Source organism: Sapajus apella, unplaced genomic scaffold (genome assembly GCF_009761245.1).
Source record: "Sapajus apella isolate SASKATOON/1434 unplaced genomic scaffold, GSC_monkey_1.0 scaffold23, whole genome shotgun sequence".
NCBI classification, from domain to species: Eukaryota; Metazoa; Chordata; class Mammalia; order Primates; family Cebidae; genus Sapajus; species Sapajus apella.
The window spans coordinates 7,851,239-7,871,972 of record NW_022436963.1 but is presented as its reverse complement, the minus strand read 5'-3'; the positions used below and the strand labels follow the sequence as shown (position 1 = coordinate 7,871,972).

Genomic DNA, 20,734 nt, shown 5'->3' with positions numbered 1-20,734 from the left:
CCGGGGTATGGTAACCACGACCCCCCACTCTTATGCTTAACTTAAAAGATAAGTGCCATCCTTGCCCCTGTCACCAAAGCCACCTGACAAGTTCTGGGAGTGCCTGGCAGCTTTTGGAAGGGGGTACGCGGGAAGGGGCGTCGGGGACAGAAGATGGGGGCCAGGTGCTTCGCGCCGCGGCCTGCAGGGAGGAGGCGCTGCGAAGACCCCCGCCCAGGTCAGGCGCTCTCTGCTGCCCCCCGCGGAGGCGCCCGGGCCCCAGCCCCGGCCCCCCCAGCGGCTCCTCGGGAATGCTGGGAATGTGAGTCAGGGCCTCCGCGAGCGGGCGAGCGCGCGGGCCGGCCGGGTGGGAGCCCCGCCGAGCGCAGCTGCTGGCGGCGCCGCGCGAGCGCGCGTCTCGGGACTGCGGCGGGTGCCGCCCCCTCGGCCGCCGGCCCCGCCCGGCCCCGCGCCCGGCCCCGGCCCTCCGAGCGGTGTCCTCCTCCTTCCCTCCTTCCCTCCCCGTTCCCCGCCCCGGTTCTCCTCTTTCTCCTCCTCCCGCTCCTGCTCGCTCGGTCTCCGGCTCCGGCACCGGCTCCTGCTCCTCCTGGCCGCCCGGGGCCAAGGCGACGTGAGGTTGTAAAAATCCATGTGGGACGGCCCCCGGGCGAACATCGGAAAGGTGAGACGCCGACGCCGGGGCCGCCTGGTGCCCGGCTCCCTCCGGGCGCCCGTGCCCGGGCAGCCCTCGTGCCGGTCCCGCTCGCTCGTGGGGAGCTGCAATGCGTTATCGTGGGGAGCCTAGGGGTGAACCATCCGCCTCCTCCGGGGCTTTCTCGGGCGCGGGGAGGGATGGGGCGGCCTAAAGGAGGATTTGCCTTGATGTATAAACCCCCGGATTGGAACAAGTGCACGGTTTCCTCTGGCGCGCGGGCGCCGCTCGCTCGTCCCGGCGGCCCGGGCCACCTCCCGCAGTCCCTCTCCGGCAGCCACCCTCACTGCCATCGCCTTTCTTCCCTCAGACCCCGCTCTTTTGCCTGGCGTCCCCTCTTGCTTCGAGGGGTGGGGTGTTCGCGGGGGCGGGGGTCTTGAGCAACCCCAAGCAGAACAAAGTGGAGAAAGGTGGAGCCCCAGCCCAGGGGGTGGGGTGGCTGGCTGCCTGGGTGGGCTCCGAGGGGAACATGTTTTTTTAAAAAAACCCTTGTCAGGGAAAATGAAGCCGATTTATCGGGGAGGGCTAGGAGATGGTGTATGAAAAGGAATACGATGTGAAATTGAACTGAACGGCATCATTTCTTCCCTCCTCCTTCCCATCTCCTACTTATACAAAAAAGAGATACTTACGAAGGTGTACCTAATTTAAAAAATTAGCGTACGAGCCTTTGAAAGATCATCTTAGGACAGTGAAGATTAAGGGCTGCTTTGGTTCGGGGTAATAAAACAGCTCTCGTAAACTCTCCTTTCGGCCCTGCCTTATTTATTTTGTAGTTAAGGGTCTCTGTTCTCCTTGCCAGAGAGGGAGGGTCCGCTCTTTTAGGAGTGAATCGATTTTAGGCTGCTACCTGCCTTTGCTGGATGAAAGGCAATTTACTCCAGGAGCAGTGAATTGTCAGTTCCCTCTGTGATTGACAGCCACACCTGCCACTTAAGTGGGTAGAATGGGGACCGGTGGAACCCAAAGAGCCAATCAATGCTCGGGAGAGGAGGGCAGCTCCCACTTGTCATGGTTAGTTTCCTGGTTGGCTCTTTAAATCAGTGGTTTTACTTAACCATTGATTTCCACCAGGTATGGGGATCCAGCTGTGAGAGGCAGACGAACGCGAAGAAAACTCTTTGAAAATGGGCTTTTAGAAGCAAGTATATTTGACCTGTGTTTCCTTGTCCTCCCCATCCCCTACCCTCCACCCCCTGATTATTAGTTGTAGTAGTTGTGGATGCCGAGGCCATTGGCTTAAAACGAAAATGAAATGAATCTGTGTAAAGAATGAATGGGGGGAAGGGGTGTTAGAATGGCCCACCTATTTCTCCAGAATTGCAGTCTTTATAACAGATACCATGTACCGTTGAGCTATCCGGGAAAAGGGTGTGGCACTTTGTCTCCTATGGTCACTCTTGTCCTTGTGAAGTCACATTGTTCCTCAGTATACAGTACTTGGGTCTTGGCTCTACTGGATGGATTTATAAAATATTTTTGAAGCCGGCAAACGTTCTTTATGGGAAGTCACATGAATAGAAGGGATTCGTTTAGTTCTGACAGTTAACTCAACTTCTGGAAGTGAGGGCTGCCTTGTTCTCTTTTGCAGAGTGTCAGTTTGGTGGTGGTGGTGGGGTCAAGCCGTTTTCTTTCCAAGGAGTAGTAGAGTTTGCCTTTTTCTCGTGTAAGCCATCTTGTCTGTTTGCTTCTGTGCTTTAATAAGATACTTCTGCAGTTTTAGCAGGGAGGGGAACGGAAGGTGATGGTGTCATGGTTTTTACCAGCAAGACTTTCATGGGTGGATAAATCATGGGTGAAGGACCAGATCCTTCTCAACTCACTGCTAGTGAATGGCTGATTTTTCAGCACCCTTCTCCCTGAATTCATTAGCAAAATTACTGACTGATCCAAAGAATGGTCACTTTATAGAAGCTGTACCTGGATGTGAACATAATGCTGTGAATTAAGCATTTCATAAATAGACTGTGAGCCAGAATATACTGATTAGGATGGTTTTCATGTAGAAGCCAGGTTTTTAAGGCAGTATTATTACTATTATCACCATCATTATTATTGCATATGCAAGCACTTTGCTGGGTACTTTATATGCATTATCTTTTTTAAACCTTGTAGAGCCCCTGTGAGGTAGGTACTATTGTTATAAATATCTTGCTACAGTTTAGTATGAAAGCAAGAACCTGAGCTCAGGTTTGTCTTACCCAGAGCCCATGACCTTGGCCATGGCCTTGACTTCAAATTTTGGTTGTGTAGTCTGCACGTGTCCAGTCTGAAGGTGTGGGTTCTCCCGACATACATAGAGCTAACCCTTTTGAGAGCCCACTGTGATTCTGACAGTCCTTTTGTTAACCTGTTTTGCCTTTCCATTTGAAGGCTGTGGCATGGGCCAATAGGCAAATTTAGTAACTTTGTTTACTATATGTTTCCAGTAGATCAATTTTGGCTCAATAGAAACTTAGTTCCAAATTTGATGACTTAAAAGAAGGTAAAACAAAACAAAATTCACACTCTTCCATTTTTCTTGACACCTTAAATTTCCAACTGGAGCTCTAAATAGATCTTGGTTGAATAAATGCTCTTAACCTCATTCAATTTGTCTCCTCACCAAGGGATTAGAGTTTTATTTTCTTTGTTATTTACAGAGACCGTTTCTATTAGTGATTAGATATGACATTTATTCTTTTGTAATATCATGGTCCTCTTATTTTATTTTTGAAATGGTGTCTTGCTCTGTTACTCAGGCTGTAGTGCAGTGGTACAATCTTGGCTCACTGCAACCACCCCTGGGTACAAGTGATTCTCCTGCCTTAGCCTCCCAAGTAGCTGGGATTACAGGCACCTGCCACCATGCCTGGCTAATCTCTGTAGTTTTAGTAGAGATGAGGTTTCACCATGTTGGCCAAGCTGGTCTCGAACTCCTGACCTCGGGTGATCTGCCTGCCTTAGCTTCCCAAAATGCTGGCATTATAGGTGTGAGCCACGGTGCCCAGCCCCTCTTGCTTTATTATGTTGGAAAACCTACAAGATATAAGCCTTATCAGTCTCTTTCCATTGGTGAAACTCAGTGGTGAAGGTTTGCCAAAACAGGTATCCTGATAAATAGAGTGAATGGTGTTGGAGTCCACAAATTTACCTACAGAGTTTTTGACTTTGGTTAGGTTGACTTTTGTACAATCTGCATTTGTTTGTTTTACTAGGACATCCTCTAGCCTTTTTTTTTGTTTTGTTTTTAAAATCTGCTAACCAGTTAACATTTTGGCTAGTCCATGGGACACCTGCTTGCTAGCCAACAGTTTCAGTTTCAGCAGTGTTTGTGCTGTTTATATTTTATTGTAATTTTCTTAGTTTAGAAAGATAGGATGAATGGAAAACACAAAAAATCACCAATATTCATGATAATATAGGTCTCATAAATTTAAAACAGTTGATCCAAAGGTAGGAATCACTGGATGTACAAAACATGGAGATTTTTCAGCCTGTTGTTTCTTTTGTGAAGGAAGGGAACAAAATGAATGAACATATAAGACATGCTAACATATATCAAATGTTAAGATATATTAGTGAGCTTTGGCAGTGTAACAAAACTCCCTGACTTACAGCAACAGGTATTTATTTTCACACTCATGGGTCTTCGGGTTGACCGTGATTTGGCTGGTTTAGGCTGGTCTCCTTGGGGTGGCTCTGCTGAGGCTGTGGGGTGGGTTCCAGTCTGCTCCACATGTGTCCTGGGGCCCAGGCTGCAGGGATGGCAGCTACTTGGCACACGCCCTTCTCCTGGCAGATCACTGGAGCCAAGAGGCAAATGGCACAAGCAAATGTCACTTCAAGTGACAACCTATTTTGGACAAAGCAAGTCACATGGGAAAGCCCAACACTTGTGTGTAAAAGTAGATTCTGTTCACAGTAGGGGAGCGAATATTTGATGAACTGTCATTTAGATTCCCACAGCATGTAAAAGTTATGATTAGAAGATTTTCTAATTTTTTATTTTTCTTGGGGAATGTAATTTTCATCCCCTCACTGCCAGCACTAGCTGTGTGACATATAAACCTGGTCCTTAACTTCTGCATTTCAGGATCAAACATATACCATGTTTGATTTTAGAGGGCTGGCTGTAAAGCAGGTTGGTGTATACACATGAATTACTTAAATTATTAAGGCACTATTTATTAGGACTTACTGTGTTCCAAGAGACAATGTTCAGTGCAGTGTTGAACACAGTTTTTATCTAATGTGGGTTCTGCCATTATAAAACTTATTAGGAATAGAGGTAAGGAAGGACTTCTTGGATGCAATGACATTTTCCTGGACCTTCAAGCAGGGAGAGAGTTGGAGATGCAGACAGAGCAGTGGATGCCATAAAAATATTGGGGGACACATGGATATAATGAGTTATTCCACTTGGCCAGAGAGTAAGAAAGGTGGATAACAGCAACATTAATAATTATAACAGTAGTATTTACAGCTTAACTTCTGTTGGGCAGTTAACTATGTGCTAGGCACTGTGCCTAGCACTTTCCATAAAATATCTAATTTAATATTGGGTAGGCATTGCTGGTTGCCTACCCAACATTCATTTTCTCCTTTCTAACTAAAAGAACCCCAATTTTGTTTGAGATGGAAATAAGCCCACCTCACCTTCCCAAGACTCCCTTGCACTTGGAGTAGCCATGAGAGTTGGGTCTGATAATGACAGGTGGAAGTTGTTGGGTGGAGGCTTTCCTGAAAATGTAGTGAGTGGGGCACACCTGGCTGGTATACTCCAAGAGCTTTTCAGCCCTTTCTGCTTCTTGCTGCTGGGATCATCCGTGCAATGCCTAGAAGGGCAGCAGCCAACTACAGCAATGAAGATAAAGCCATGGTTTTTGTTTTGTTTGCTTTTGAAACAGGGCCTCACTCTATCACCCAGGCTGGAGTGCAGTGGGATGATCTCAGTTCATTGCAGACTTGACTTCCCCAATTCAAGTGATCCTGCCACCTCAGCCTTCTGAGTAGCTGGGACTACAGGTGGGCACTACCATGCCTGACTAATTTTTGTATACTTTTGTAAAGATAAGGTTTCCCCATGTTGCTCAGTCTGGTCTTGAACTTCTGGGATCAAGTGATCTGCCTGCCTTGTCCTCTCAAAGTGCTGGGATTACGGGTGTGGGCCATTATGCTCAGCCAAAATCATGTTTTACAAATGGCAAAGCTGGAGTCTGGAAGAATTTTGGTCTTGGTGACATTGTTAATTCATTGTACCAGCCTAGACTGCTTTCCAGTGGTCTTCTTATTGCATAAAACAAAAAAGCTCTTTACTTGTAAGCCACTACTTATTACTTGCAGCCACACATATTCCTCACTAATACACACCTTCTCAAGAGCACTATCAAAGTAGATGCTGTCATACCTATTTTGCAGGTGAGAACATTAGAGGGGTTAAGCACTTGCAGGTGAGAACATTAGCGGGGTTAAGGACTTGCCTAACCAGTAAGTGGAAGCACTGGGGGTTCAAAACAATGTCATTTTGACTTCAGGCTCATCATCTTGCCTCTGGCTGAGCAGGAAAAGTACCGTGGTGGAGATAATTTGGCAAATTAGGCTGGAGTAAGACTGAGGGGGCACCTGGATTCCTGGTTGAAATATTTGAGTTTGATTTCATGGGCTAGTGACTATAAAGCCACTGCAAAAGACAGAGACCAGAGGTTGGGAGAGCATTGAGGGCTGAGTGCCTAACACATGCTTTAGTGTGAGTGAAGGTAGAGGGAAAACTGGGCACGAAGCAGAGCTGAGGACATGAGAAGATAATGGAATTGAGTGAACCCAAATCATAGTTGGCTGTTAACCTATAATCATGTAAGAACAAAATGAAAGTCTCCTGAAGGCTAGTATTCACTTCTACTGATGGCTTCACATTTGCCTGCAAGTAGGGAATGAGTAATATAGAGAATTGCTAATGGGATATGAATCACTATTTAATGCTGGGGGGTGGGATCTTCTACTCTTGTCGATACCATTTATTGAGCCCTTGACGACTTTGTATTACATGACTTTGGTCTGGGTCTGGCTCCACTGTGCTGGTGAAAGGTAGGAGACATGAAAGATAAGGTCAGAAGGTGTGCAGTGGTACATTAGATTCTGTCCATGGACTTATTTCTGCTAAACATTCTAGATCTTCCTTGAGGGGTAGAGTGGGGTTACTTTAACTGTCTGTGTCTCATTTTTTTCTTCTCTTTATAAATCTGTAAAATAAAGGATTTGGTTTACATTCATGGTTTTCAAATGTTTTTCAGCTGTTAAAACTTTTTGTTTCCTAAATAAAAATTTATCTGGACCATCAGTATTTTTATAGAAAGCAGAGCTGTTCTGGAAATTTAGGGTCCAGATTTATGCGATTTGAGTGTCTTTATGTTGAGGCCACTGCTCTAAAATGATACCTACACACCCTCTCTGGTCCAGGATTATGTGAACCTTATAGCTGTACAGATGTTTTATTTGTGCATCATCTTCAACAAATCCCTTTGTTATTTCACAGCTTGTGTCTTAATATCATCTGTGGTCAACTGTGAATGTTCCCCATAGCCACTCTTTCTTTCCTTCCGGGCACATGTTGGAGGTGGCTTGAATCACTTCCATGCTAGAACATTCGATTCCCAGTGTGAGATCACCCAGTGCTCTCTTCTGCAATGATTATGGAAGCATGTGTTGAGATGGAGCCCTCTATCTGCCTGAGCCTTTCAGTCACTAAATGAACACAGCTTCTAGTCAACTGGAGTTGGACATATAGACCAAGATGTAAACCTTGGTTGTTTTAAGCCAGGAAGATTTTGTGATTTTTGGTTTCTGCAGTACTTTTCTGCTTATCTTTACTGACACATCATCTTTCAGCACATCTGCTAAACTTTACGTAACTTACTTTTTGGGTGTCTTCTGGATTAACCTGAAGCCTGGCCAGCTTGTCCTTACTTTGTAGTTAGGAAAGCAGTGAGCTGGCATCTACATCCACTGTCCATTTAGGTCTCTGTACTAATAGACTATCTGAATTGAAATATTTATGCTCAGTAACACTTGTTTTCATGTTAAAAAAAATAGAAGACATAGAGTGTACCCTGCCTTTCTTTAAAAAAAAAAAAAAGCCTTTATGCTATGCTGCTTTTTTAAGTAATAGAATCTCTGTGGCTTGGAGAGGAATAATAACTATCAGTTACCTTAACAATGGCTGTTATTAATTAAGTAGTGGTTGATTAATGAAGTATTAATTGAGTATCTACTTTGTGACAGGTACTGGAGGTACAGAGATGAACCATAGACAGTTACTTACTACTTGAAGCTAATACTCCAGTTGGAAGTCATGGATAGATTTGCTCTGTTCTATGAAGAGCACCATTTATTGAGCATTTACTATGTGCTAGGCGCTTTATGTTGCTCATTTCATATTACTTATAAAAGTAGACATATTATCCCATTTCATAGGTGATGAAACTGAGGCTCAAAGAATTTGATAAGCTCCATGAACGCAGGAGCTTTGTCTTTTGCCGTATCCCTAATACCTAGAAGCGTGTTTGACACACAGTAGATGTTCTATAAGTATTTCTTAAATGATTGAAGGGACAGGAAAACTTGCTCGGAGTGAGTGAATGCTGTGGCAGAGCCATAATTTGAATGTACCTCTGCCTTACTCTCAAGGCTGCTAAATTATCACTAGACAAAGTAGAAACAGTGAGCAGCCCCACAATGGCAACAGAAGCAACCACCAAGACTTACCAGTGCTAATGCCAAAAGCACCAGGAGCTCTAGGCTGTCTCACTTTCACAGCCAGGACCGAACCTTCTTTGTGATTTTTTTGCTCATTCTTTCAGCTGGGGAAGTCCAAGGCCACTACCTCACCGACCTAATTGTTAATATAACTGGTTATCCCTCTCGGGCCAGTTCATCTGCTGCTCCAGCCTAATTTCTTCAGCACTTGGCTGGCCAATTCCCAGGGCGTGCCTCAAGTTCTGCTCTTAACCTCTTGGGCATTCCTTCTCCACTTACATCTTCCAGATTTGTTGCTTGGAAGTTGCACTTCCTCTGTTCTTGAACTCACGTTGACTCTGCCAAGCAGAGTTCGTCTTGGTCACATCCCAGGAAATCTCTAGTTGCTGGCACCTAATCAGCACTCAACAAAATTAAAAAGAGAGAGAGTGTGTGTGCATGGAAGAAGAGAAGCAGAGAAAGGCAGGCAGTACTTTCAGGAAGGAACTAAGTGATTATTTTTTTCCTGGAAGTCAATGGTGAGATTATAGCCCCCACTAGATGAAGAGTTGGAAGGGCATCTCCGAGATACACTTGAAAACCAAAGGCTAGCAGCAATATTCGTAGACATCTTATACCAGCAACTTCACTTTGCTACGGTTTATTTTCCAGACTCTACATTTTGCTCACTTAATTATACTGTGTGTGTGTGTGTGTGTGTGTGTGTGTATGTGTGTGTGTGTGGTCTGATAGCATTAGCTCTCTTTTCCTGTCTTAATATTTTCCACCCCTAAAGGTAGTTGTCGTTCTGTGATTTCAGGGCATGAATGAGTGGCAGGAAGCAAAGTGCATTTACCCTAAATGCATTAGGAGCAAACTATTAATTCAAAGCAACTTTTTAGTGGGTCAGAAGACAAGAGCTTGAATGGGAATTGAGCAATGTGACTGTTCTTTAAGAATACGCTCAGATCCTTATGCAAACCGTGAAAGAGTTCTGCTAAATGGTATGACTAATTACAGTAAGGAAGAGCAGGGTTTCGTATAAGAAATTGAACCTAGTTGTGCACTGTCGTTACCAGTTCTTATGTGGCAAATTTCTCTATAATAAGATGGGTGTGGTCAGGCTGGGAGTTCATCCTTGGTGGGCCTGAGGTGATTGAAGGTGGGTTTGGGGTCTGGGAACTGTTCTGACAATAAGAGTTGAGCAGCTCTGTAAGATGTGAGGTTAGGGTGGTCCCGTGATTGCTGTCTTTTCCTCAGTGATGCTGGTGAGCATCAAATTCCTACCAAGATGGCTTTCTTGTGCCTGGCTTGAGGCAGATTAGCCATGCTCCGTTTTGCCAGCTGGCTCCAGCTCTCATCACCTCGAGGGGCAGCCGTGTTTCAAGGGGCAGGTTTGGAGAGGAACAGGGTTGTTGGCTCTTTTTACTTTCATGTCTCAGGAGAGGATTTTTGATGTCTTTTCTTTCCTTCTGGTGATGTGTGTTTTTCCTTCCCTTCTAAGGCTGTAACGTTACCTCCTCCCCCTTCTTTGTTTCCCATTTTGACCCTTTATTCATTTTGTTCCTGACGCCTCTCCCTGACAGGAAGCAGGAGGTTGGGTAGTGAGTAGGACACAGCATGGCATTCTTATGGGATCGTTGAAAATAGGTCCTGTTTGATGCTGAGTGGATACAAAAGCGCCCGAGTCTTAGTGGCTGCTATTCAGCAGGCTTGTGAATGTGGAGCAGTTTGTGGGGCACTCAAGGGGAATTCTTCACCTTTTTTTGTTAAAGCTGATAAATAACTCTCTTTTTAGACATGGGCTTTGAATGCATTCATAGGCTACCTTGAATTCACAACATGAATAGTTGCTTAGAATAACTTCAGAGCAGATTCTTTTGGATACAGAGACATGGCACTGACCTGGGGTCACAAGACCTAAGTTCCCTTTCTGGCTTTGCCACTAGCTTTCTCCTTATTTGGGATCTCGATTTCCCCATCATGTAGTCCAATTTGCTTCAAAGGTAGTCTTGTAGATCCATTATATATATATATATATATTTTTTTTTACAACAGTTTATTCATGCAGAGGTTCAACTAAGAGGTTCAACTATCATTTTATTAGTTATTTTAACCCGGAAAACAGGAATGGCTGGGATTCTTTCACAATGGACTTTAGCAACAAGGAATTCAGCCATTCTATTATGTATTCATTATATGAGTGTATGCTTGCTTTGTGCCAGTCTTCTTCTGGGAATGGAGTGTGTGTGTGGGGGGGACTGTCACAGAGCAGATGATTTTGTAGGGGAGCTCAGGGATTGTAGTATCTAGTGGAGCACCAGACAAGTAAGCAGGCAATAATGGGTGCTTTTTGGGGGAACATCCAGGCTGCCACTGAATACTCAGGAGAGTCATGGATGAAGAATGAAGGAAGGCTTCTTTAAGAAAGTAGCACCTGAAGTGTCACTGAGGGTAAATGAAATTAGTCAGAGGAGGGAGGATTTGAAGGTACAAATAACAGGGGGAATAGCATACACTAGGTCCCAAAGTAAGCGAGAGAATGGGAGAGTCAGGGTTCATGGAGGAAACATAGGTAGTAGAACTGAAGAGCTGGAGTTTAGCTTAGTTCAGGATGAGGGATAGTGAGAGGAGCCACAGAGTATGACAGGACATGAGACCCTGTGAGCCGTTGAGGACATGGGATTCAAGCTTAAACTTTCAAGAAATTTCAAGTAGGGGATGGATATGACCAAAGACTCTGAATTCTCTTTATTCTACTTTTATTTCACTGTCATGGCAATAATTATCTACTTTTGATGCTTGTGGGAATGTGGGGCTTGATACTGGGATGAGAGTGTAGCAAGATGACTTGGAGAACAATAGAAAGATTGATTATTATGGCGCTAGGAATCCTAGCAGTGTCCATTCTGATTCACTGACCAAACACAATTTATGTACCCTTAATTACATTGAAAGACCATTTTCCAGGTGAGGAAAAATATCTTCTAATAAAAGATCTGCAGTGAGGCTCCACACCACTTGTTGGTTTTGAGACTCAGAGACCAAATATCGCCCAGGACAAAGTTCATTTCTGTGAATTTTAAGCAGAGCACAGAGAGTACTCATTGTGTTTTAAATCTTTGTAATTAATGGGCAGAATGAAACTGGCTTCGTTGGATTAATCGAAGGAAATACTTGGAGTAATTCATAGTGTACAGCTTCTGAAAGTGGTCTGAGAGAGTTCATGAATGAAAATAGTTTCATTATTCCTTGAAATGTATAAGACTGGGAGTTATGGGCTAGAACACTATTCAATACCCTGTGCATAATGGCTGCCTCTGACTTTACTTTGGTATGATTTATATTTTTGTGCATTATACAGTAACACTATTAAATTGCCTTTCATACATTAATCTTAACTTCTGTGCCATAGCTTATGAACCACCATTCTGAGCTACTGTATCATGACCTTACCTGCCAACAAGTAGTTTTAGTTCATCAGCATCACCATATTTGTACAACAGAGTTTGTGCAATCACCTGAATATTTCTTGAATTTTGTCATTAATTTATAAGTGGAAAATAGAAAACTGTAGGCAATAATATAGGGAGAAGTATTTAGCTCATAAGGTAACTGAGCCAAACATTGAAACCATTAGGCACGTCCAATATGGCTAGTGGTTAGCCTTAGTCAGATGCTTTGAACTTAAGGTGGCCAACTATTTATAGTTGTGAGTGAAGTTAAAGGCTATGTATATATGAAATGTTGGAAAAAAGCTTTAGGGATTATATTAAAGGGCAAGACAGAATTTGGGACTTTATCATTTATTTGTTCCCTTTTTAACATGTAAGTCAAGGTAAGCTTTGTTTGTTCAGCTTTTAAAAACATACATATTTAGAAAGACATTTTCTGCAAAAGCAAGAGACAGAAATTGGATTTCTCATCAGTCTTATTTATGAGTCCACCAGAGTATGTAACCTATTCCTTTGGTTTGCTGGTCAGAATAGGCAATTATTGTGATAAAATCTCTGTGTATTTTGGCAAACAAGAGAAATCAAAGCAAATAAAATGCTATTTGGCAAAGGATACACCTCAATGGGAATTTCATGATTGCATGGTTTCACTTGTTAAAACAATACACTGTGGAACTAGAAAAAGACTAAATGAATCCTAGTCTTAGCCATAAACCTTAGTGATGCTAGGATGGTACTTTAGTAGCCAAAGAGAGAAAGGGATACAAATTAAATTTTGTGTAAAATTGACCCCATAGCCCTCTAATTCCCTACGTCAGGAGGGAATGGTGGTTGTCTGTCTGTCCTGGGGGGGTCTGCTTGCTATTTGGGGAGATAATCCAACTTTCTTTGTGGGCTCAGCCCACCTCTAGGCAAAAGATTGAGTTGGATACAAAATTCCAGTTCCTTCTAACATCTCTTGTGGTTAAACGATGAGTGTTAAGTCATGAAAGATGTTATTCAAATAGAAGATGGAAAAGAATTGGCTCTTAGATATTTTAATCTCTTCCTGAAACTGAGAGACATAGTTTATCTTCTATAAAAAAGGTGGATAATTGTTGGACCAAAAGTTCAAGAAGCTCATATTAAGTATCTACTATGAGTCAGGCACTGTGCTATGCACTTTGAAGAATTATCTTATTTAATCTTCACAATAACTTCATAATCTAAGTATTATTTTTATCAATGAGGAAAGTAAGATTTAGAGAAATTAAGAAACTTACCGTGGTGTCTTGGTTGAGTTACCCACAGAAGCAGACCCTGAGACAAGTAGTTACTTGGGACATACAGGGGTCAGTAGAGAGTGAATGAGGGTGTGAGAGAGGGAAGCGAAGGCAGCCAATAGATGGGGCATTGTTAAGTGAGTTGTGGGGTGGCAACTAGAGTTTAATACCGTAAGGAAATGGTAGAGATAGTGTAAAACACCCACCTTAGGGTATTTTTACACAAAGACTTAAGAGAGCAGGGATGTCTAACCACTAGCTCATATCAATTGTTTTCTTTTTTTTTTTTTAAATTTATTTTTATTTTGGCAAAATATACGTAATATAAAATTTACCATTATAGCCATTTTAAAGTGCACAGTTTGGTGATACTAACTATATTTGCAATGTTGTACAGCCGTCACCACCATCTATCTCCAGAGCTTTCTCATCATCCCATACGGAAAATATGTATTAATTAAACAATAACTCTACATTCCCCCAGCCTCTGGAAACCACCATTGTACTCTCTGTCTTTATGAATTTGACTATTCTAGCTACCTCATATAAGTGATATCAGACAATATTTGTGCTTTTGTGGCTTGTTTACTTAGCATAATGTTTTCAAAGTTCATGTTGTAGCATGTATCAGAATTACATTTCCTTTTCTTTTTGAGACGGAGTCTTGCTCTGTTGCCCAAGTGGGAGTGCAGTGGCACAATCTTGACTCAGTGCAACATCTGCCTCCTGCGTTCAAGCAATTCTCGTGCCTCAGCCTCCCAAGTAGCTACGACTAAAAGTGCACACCACCATGCCCAGCTAATATTTGTATTTTTTAGTAAAGAGGGGTTTCCCCATGTTGGCCATGCTGGTCTTGAACTCCTGGCCTCAAGTGATCTACCAGCCTTGGCCTTCTCATTTCTTTTTTAAGGCTAAATAATATTCCATTTTAAGTATATGCTACATTTTCTTTATGCATTGGACGTCAGTGGACATTTTGATTGTTTTCACCTTTTAGCTATCATGAATAATGCTGTTGTGAACACTAGCATATAAATATCCATCAGATGTTTTTAAGGGTGGTTAACCCTGAGACTTCTGTCCTGCACCCTGCAAGGGAAGATCAGCCTATCCAGGTTTAAAAGATGTTCTCAGGGAGAGATTCTGATACTGGCAGTGCCTTTGGGGCACTCTAAAATGTTCAGGTCAGAGGGACATCGGTAGGCACTTACAGCATCTGCTCACAAGATCTTAACCTAAGTAAGTGGAGAAACTGTAATTTGGATTCTTCAGAGCCCTTGCTTTAAACTGCTCTACATTGGGTTGCCTTTTAATTGCAAGTGTAAAATAGTGCTGAGATATAAAATATATCTTATATATTTATATATATATATCTTATAAAATAAGATATATTTTATATCTTATTTTATAAGATATAAAATATATAAAATAAAGAAGACATAGTTCTTGCCTTTAAGGAAGGTCTAGCGTTGAATCATGGTTTACAAAAGCTTCACGTGAAGACAGTGGTGTTACTTGCTGCAATCTGTAAGTCATGTAGCCATTATAAGACGGAATCACAGATAGCAGGAAGTGGGTGCATGCCTTACCTTTCTTTTGGTGGGGAAGCATGCTTGGGCCAGGCACAGCTGTACTCTTCCTCGGGCTATGCTCCAGGATAGGCACTCAGACATGTACTGATTATACATACAGTCATGAGGTCCAGCCCACACCCATTGATGCTCGCTGGCATTCACTATTTGCATTGCTTGTACAACTATGTCACCTCCTACCAGGATTTATCCTCCTTTTGGCTTTTCCAGTGATTGCCTTCATCTCAACATCCAAGCACCAGGAGCAGCTATTTGGCAGTAAAGAAATCAGCTGCCAGAAATGATAAAGAGAATACATTGGGAGGCAGTTAAAATAGTTGGTTGTATGTATCTGTGTCTGAAAATAAATTATTTACAAATGATTTGCTTCTATCTGGAGACCTAACAGAAGATATTCTGTCCCTGAATGGATGATATTTCCTAGTTTGGTAATCTGCAGAGGAAGAAAGAAATGAGAGATAAATCAGTGAGAAATTGCTGTCCTATATTTTAACATAAATGTTAAATATTTTGTTTTAGCACTGTATTTGTGGTAGCTGGGTGTATTAGTCAGTTATTGTTAGGTTGTGCTGAGCTAACAAAGGACCTCCAGATCTCAGTAGCTTCTTTCTCTCAGGGGTTGTCTGTGATTCTGTTTCACGTTGTCTTTATTCTGGGACACAGGTTGAAGGAGCCTTTCTTGAACAGTCTATTCTCATGGTAGGGAAGAAAAACCATGGTTTACCCACAAGAGGGCTCTGATAGCTACTGTTGGAATATGGCTTTTGTTACTTCTGCTCACATTTCATTGACCAAAACAGTCATATGGCCGAGCCAGATGTCAGTGGAGCAGGAAAGATTATCTTCCTACACGAAAGAGAGTATAGGGATGGGCCAGCTGGAGGGGGATTGTGAAAACGTTGAACAAATGATGCAATTTACTGCATTGGTTAAAATTTTACTTTCATGTGCAAAGGTTTTTTGCAACCTTTTTAATCAACTACTCTTTTAGACCCATTGCAAGATGTTTAATGCTGTTATTTCTATTTTACTCATGAGTAAGAAAGGGCCTAATTTAAGAAAACAACACAATGAGCCTGTGGTCAATATTGATGATGATGAGGATTGTACTGAGTATTTTCTAAGCCTCAGGCACTGTGCTAAGTACTTCTGCCTTCTCTGATTTAATCATTACTCACCTTATTTTGGTGAAGTAGCCATTGTTATACCTGAGGCCATTATTACTTAGATACTTACTGAGGCTCAGAGAGGTTTGCTAACTTGCTCAAGGTTAAACAGATAATAAATGTGAGATTCAGGACTCAAATCCAGTGTACGCTTAATCACTTAACCACGTTTCTCAGATGAAATCCTTTTTAATGAAAATAATTTCCCATAGAACCCCACAGTTGGCTTAAATTATTATTATAATGATACTCTAAATTGTATAAACATAAAGCTTGTCAGTTTTGTTTTTAAGCTTTTATAACTTTTTAAAACGTAAGTCAATTTAAAAATAGAGTATACATCATATTACAGTACTAATTCGAATTCACAACATTAATTTAACTGCATTAACTAAATCGTTGCTTGTAACTAGAATGTGATGCTGATGCTGACTATTCTAGACAGGTTCTTTGGCATCATCTGGTCTGTCCTGCTGTGTGTTGGGTGATCATTCAGTTTTCCCACCACATTCACAGTGGTCAACTTCTGTGAAACTTTCATTCATTCTGAGGAACTTGACAATCCTTGCCTTTCATCCCTTGAGAACACATCCTTTAGATCCCCAAGACCATTTTATTTCCTTTCACATTGACTCAGTAATTCCTCAGGCTACAGTTTGATGTTCAAAGTCAGTGGGCATGGCGCTGTGCTGATCAAGAATATCCTTACATTGTTGGTTTTCAGATTTCTGAAATAAAAACAACACTTAAATTCTCATGAGATTTGCAAATTCTTTAATATGCATCACTATCGATCTGACTTCCCTCCTTAGTTCTTGTCCAGGTCAAAAAACCAGATTTTCCCTCTCTGTTACTACACTCTTTCTTCCATGCCATTCTCTCCATCTGAGACCACACTCTATCACTCCCAGAAAGGCCCTCATCTGTTTCTGGTGTTCACGGTACCTGGCAGCCTTGCACAACAATTAGAGTTGTTACTGTAAGAGGCTGTGACCCCCTTTTAAATGGAAGGCTTTGGACCTCGAGCATGTCAGAAACCACATGACAGATTTGTTCTCTAGAAGTACTTGTTGAATAGATCTGAACTATGTCCTGTAATTTCCCTTTTTATTTTTATGTTAGATAAGCCTACTGCTGTCCATTCATAGACAAGAGATTTGACTCAATTACTTGATTTACTTACTGCACTTGCTGACTCATTTACTCTAATTTCTGCTTTTAGAGGGGTTTCTGCGGACCATTCAGCACCCTGAACTTGATCCTTGTTAAAGCCTCCAATGTGACTCTTCCATGGTTTTCAGTCATATTTTTGAGGCTCCAGTTAGGATATAACATTTATTCTTTCTCTTCTTTCCAGAATACATAGATGAATACTTGTCTCCATAATTTGTACTTCGGAGCCATTCTCCATCCCTCATTGATTGTGGCCTTTTTTTAATAGCTTTGCTAGAATTTTTCCTCATGTGTGTGATTATGCCTGTATTCTTTTCTGGTAAAAAGCTATTTACACATAATACTTAATGCTGTTGTAAATGTAGCAAAATTCTATGTGATTGGATTTTTAGGGCCAAGGGGGCAGAGTTGTTATTCTTCTATCATTTTCTCAGAAACATCTGTTAGTTGACCGACAGAAGATTTTTTTAGTGTAAGACCCAATAATTCCTGAATATTCTTTTTTTGTAAGTATACTTAACGGAAGCTTTGCCAACTGACATTTTACATTTGCAGATGAAAGGAAATGCACAGATGTTTTAAAAACGAATCTGAAAACCTTATTTATTTCTTCAGTGCAACTACTTAATTTGTTCCATTTATGAGACTTTATGAGGCAATGAATAATGCTGTTATAATCAGCATATTTTATTAACCATAGCTTATTTTAATTTTATTTAACATCTCAAATTGTTTTTTATTTTTATTGTTTATTGTCTGGGGTTTTGCTATTTATTTAATTTATTTTTTAGAGATAGGATCTCTCTCTGTCACCCAGGCTGGAGTGCAATGACATGATCATAGCTCACTGCCACCTTGAACTCCTGGACTCAAATTACTCTCCTGCCTCAGCTTCCCAAGTAGTTAGGACTATAGCTGCACACCGCCATACCTGCCTTGTTTATTTTTAAATTTTTGGTAGAGATGGGGCCCTGCTATGTTGCCCAGGCTGGTCTCAAACTCCTGGCCTCAAGTGATCCTCCCAGCTTGGTCTCCCAAAATGCTGAGATTAAAGGCGTGAGCTACTGCACCTGGCTGTTTTGCTATATATATATATATTTTTTTTTTTTGAGACGGAGTTTCGCTCTTGTTACCCAGGCTGGAGTGGAATGGCGCGATCTCGGCTCATCTCAACCTTCACCTCCTGGGTTCAGGCAATTCTCCTGCCTCAGCTCCTGAGTAGCTGGGATTACAGGCACGCGCCACCATGCCCAGCTAATTTTTTTTGTATTTTTAGTAGAGACGGGGTTTCACCATGTTGACCAGGATGGTCTCGATCTCTTGACCTCGTGATCCACCCGCCTCGTCCTCCCAAAGTGCTGGGATTACAGGCGTGAGCCACCGTGCCCGGCCTGTTTTGCTATATTTTTAACTTGTGTATTTAGCTGTGTACTAGGTAATAGTCTATTCCTTTAAGAAAAGTTTTTAGGGGTTTCAGATTTTTAATTTAATACTTTGAAATAAATTGATAGAGTCTGAAATATAAATAATGGAACTGATTAATGGAAAGAACAGTTAACTAATATTTGAGCATGCAGAGTCCTTGCCTTGTAGCATGGAAGATAACCTCTTTACTCAAGTACCTTGCCATAAAATATGAGCCAAGGCAGCAGAACGTGTAATCATGCTAAATGTATACATGGAAAACAGTAATTATAAAATGAGTTTGGGGGAACTAAAGGAGAGCGTACTGATGTGTAGATAGGCATGTTTGAATTACATAGAGCCTTTTGGAGAATGATGGGAAAGCATTTTTGAAGATCTCTGCTGTGTTAAGCTGGACTTTTCCCCTACTGATTCATATCATTATGGCATTCACAGATGAAATGGTTTATTACCGGGACTTTCAATACCTACAGATGCATAATATTGTAGCCTGCAGATCATGGGGGAAGGCAATGTCCATTTTTCTCTCTAGTTTTAAAGAACTGGGGTTGATGTCTTGAGCACTTTTGAACAGCAGATTGAGTTTGACTCCGAAGTGTCTGACAGGGCTAAGATTAGAGAACTGAGAGAATTCTATGGCAACTTTGAGGTTTAAAGCCACTGTGTCATATTCTGATAGCTTTGGACTTATCAAGGTTAAAACTCTGTTGATCATTAGCTGTGTGCTAGGTATTGTGCTAAGTACTTTCTTATATCATCTCATTTAATCTTTCCCAAATCCATATGAAAAGTCTGATATCCCCATTTTACAGATGAGAAAAGTGAAGGTCAGAGAAGTAAAATACTTTGCTCAAGGTTGCACATCCAGAAGACAGAAGTATGGCTCCAGCCAAATCTGATTTTGAGGCTCCCCTTTTTCTTTCTAAAACACTGTGTCTCTCCTCTCTGGCTATAATTACAAAATTGTCCTATGGCTGCCATGGAAGTGATTTTAGTGATATGATGAAAATGTCGTAATATTAAATCATTCTTTCGATTATTCCAAAGTTGTTTTGCATAGCTCCTGTGTTCCCTTTCTCTTGGGCAAGAGGGCCTACTTTGGTTCTCCTCTGACTGCACCCTCCACTGGGGGGAGAGTCCAAGGGACCAGTGCAGGTGCCCACCTGGAGCCTGTGCCTGGCATTCTAGAGTCCACTCTGGGTGCCCATAGGCCTGTGACCTCCCTGCCTAAATGTCCCTGAGTTGTCTTCCAGAATCTGCTTGGGATTTTTCACCCAGTCCATCCTCTCAGGGGAAGCCATGCCACCAATGTGCACATCCTTAGGCCTAGGGTTGTGGGGTGGCACCTCTGTGTGTCGTTACAGATCAGGTGTCAGCAAACTACTACTCATGGGCCAAATTCAACTACCATTTGTTTTTATAAATAAAATTTTACTGGAACACAGCCATGCTTATTTGTTTTCAAATTGTCTGTGGCTGCTTTCGGGCTGAAATGGCAGAGTTGAGTAGTTATGACAGAGACCAAATGGCCACAAAACCTAAAATATGTACTCTTTGGCCTTTTACAAAGAAAGTCTGTGGAGTCTTGGTATAGCTAGAGCAAGCCTAGCTTGCATGCTGCAGAGTTCATGTGTGTGAGGTCCCTGGGATATGGTTGTGCCAGAGGTGGGGAAGAAGGGTGTTGGTGGTGGGGGTGGGGAGTGGGTGGTGGGATGTCTTCCTCCTGCCACAATATTTTGGCAGGAACTCTAAGGAGTCTGAGTATTCTAAGTTCAAAAATTCAAATCTCATCTTCCCCATCTCTGTATTCATCAACGTAGGGGGGTAGAATGTGTTTTGTTTACCAGTTTCTTAGCTCAGTTTGTAACTTTAAATGTATAGACACATAGTATCTGTGCCTCCATTTGTACTCTTGCCCTGGGCTCCAAGAGTGTTAGCACCAATGTAAAAACCTGGGGTGCAGTGTAGGGGTTTATAATAGGAGGGAAGAGAGACCCCGACAAGGAATTGCTTATATTAATATGAATTTGTAAGGTGTGGAAACGCTTTTGGGTTGTATATGGTTTATATGACATGAGAGAGGCTTTTGGGATGCTGATAATGTTCTAAGTCTTGAGCTAGACAGTGGTAAAACAGGTGTGCTCACTATATAAAAATTAACCAGTGCAGGCTGGGCATAGTGGCTCATGCCTGTAATCTCAGCACTTTGAGAGGCTGAGGCGGGCAGATCACTTGAGGTCAGGCGTTTGAGACCAAC

The 20,734-nt window shown here is 42.1% G+C and overlaps 1 protein-coding gene across 25 annotated transcripts in view; it reads left to right on the top strand.

Moving 5' to 3' along the window:
- The first annotated feature begins 448 nt into the window (after positions 1 to 448).
- Positions 449 to 20,734, top strand: part of ERC2 (ELKS/RAB6-interacting/CAST family member 2) — a 951,823-nt gene continuing 931,537 nt past the window's right edge. For 6 of the 25 annotated variants that reach the window (XR_004272355.1, XM_032289526.1, XM_032289532.1 and 3 more), the window contains exon 1: positions 1,624 to 1,832. The gene's annotated coding sequence lies outside the window, so the exon portion shown is untranslated. Of the gene's footprint in view, positions 662 to 1,616; positions 1,837 to 20,734 lie in introns of those variants that run through there. The other 19 variants (XM_032289520.1, XM_032289519.1, XM_032289517.1 and 16 more) reach the window with 10 other exon arrangements.